This window comes from Carassius carassius, chromosome 42 (genome assembly GCF_963082965.1).
Source record: "Carassius carassius chromosome 42, fCarCar2.1, whole genome shotgun sequence".
In the NCBI taxonomy this organism is placed as follows: domain Eukaryota; kingdom Metazoa; phylum Chordata; class Actinopteri; order Cypriniformes; family Cyprinidae; genus Carassius; species Carassius carassius.
In genome coordinates, this window is record NC_081796.1 from 8764560 (window position 1) to 8766008 (window position 1449).

At 35.5% G+C, this 1449-nt stretch overlaps 1 non-coding gene across 1 annotated transcript; it reads right to left on the minus strand.

The window, feature by feature from the left end:
* Positions 1-656: 656 nt before the first annotated feature.
* LOC132124526 (U6 spliceosomal RNA) lies at positions 657-763 on the minus strand. Its single transcript, XR_009426779.1, has one exon. It is a non-coding gene; the product is annotated as a U6 spliceosomal RNA (small nuclear RNA).
* Between the last annotated feature and the right edge of the window lie 686 nt (positions 764-1449).

Genomic DNA, 1449 nt, shown 5'->3' on the forward strand with positions numbered 1-1449 from the left:
TAAGGTGTGAGTGTGCTCATTATACAATTGAGTCAGACTGTTTTCCTTAATCTTCTTTAAGCATAAAGGAGCAATTGTGTTTAAAGTGTTAAGAAATTACGACAAAGTGTTTAAAGTATTAAGATTATGACAAAGTGTTGTCCAACCCCAATAGAGTTTATAATGTCAATAAATGCTGATCCCAATGCATATTTTCATTATCTACATAGACGTCAAAATAATCACCAACATTTCAGATGTTATCTTTAGTCAGCACCTACTCAGACAAAGAATCAGCAAATTATATGATAAAGTCTGTATGGTGCCCTGTTGGCCTGAGGAAAGTGAAGTGAAGTGGCATTCAGCCAAGTATGGTTACCCATACTCAGAATTCGTGCTATGCATTTAACCCATCCGAAGTGCACACACACAGAGCAGTGAACACACACACTGTGAACACCCACCCGGAGCAGTGGACAGCCATTTATTCTGCGGCGCCTGGGGAGCAGTTGGGGGTTCGATGCCTTGCTCAAGGGCACCTAAGTCGTGGTATTGAAGGTGGAGAGAGAACTGTACATGCACTCCCCCCACCCACAATTCCTGCCGGCCCGAGACTTGAACTCACAACCTTTCAATTGCGAGTCCGACTCTCTAACCATTAGGCCACAACTTCCCCAAAAAAGATTGAGAGCTTCACGGATTTGCGTGTCATCCTTTCGCAGGGGCCATGCTAATCTTCTCTGTATCGATCCAATTTTAGTATATGTGCCACCGTGGCGAGCACACCTGTATACATTAGCCAGTACAAATGTTAATAGGGATTAAACATTAACACTTATTACACTAGACAATGTTACATAAAGCACCATACTTCCAACACATTACACTTGAAATCAAACCTCTGAGTAATTCTGAAAATATTAGCATAGCAGCGTAGCAACACCTCCTCCTTTACCTTTCAGACACGTTTCATATTTATAACATTAATCTTGGGGGATAGACTTAAAGTAATGTAATCATCTGGTTTTAGCCAGGTTTCTGTCAAACAGAGAACATCTCGGTTTTGATTTGTGATCATATTATTTACAAAAAGTGCTTTTGTAGAAAGGGATCTGTATTAATTGCAATTTACTAAATATCTTAACTTAAAATTTTAGATTTTAATATATTATTACAAATTATTATAATAAAGTATGTTATATGTTCTGTAGTATGTTCACCAAAATGAGTGTAATTAAATTATAGTGTACTTTATAAAGCTCAACAAAAGATTATTAAAACATGCTTTAAAATGTTATTAATTTGACAGTACAAAAAGGGTTTTTAAAGTTTTAAAAGCAGTTATGAAAGTTTACTCTCTAAGTACACTTAAGAGGCATTTTATTTCATTAATAGTACAGTATATTATCATGCTTAAAAAAACAAATATATATATATATAAAGGAAATATAAAGGAAAAACAATATTTTT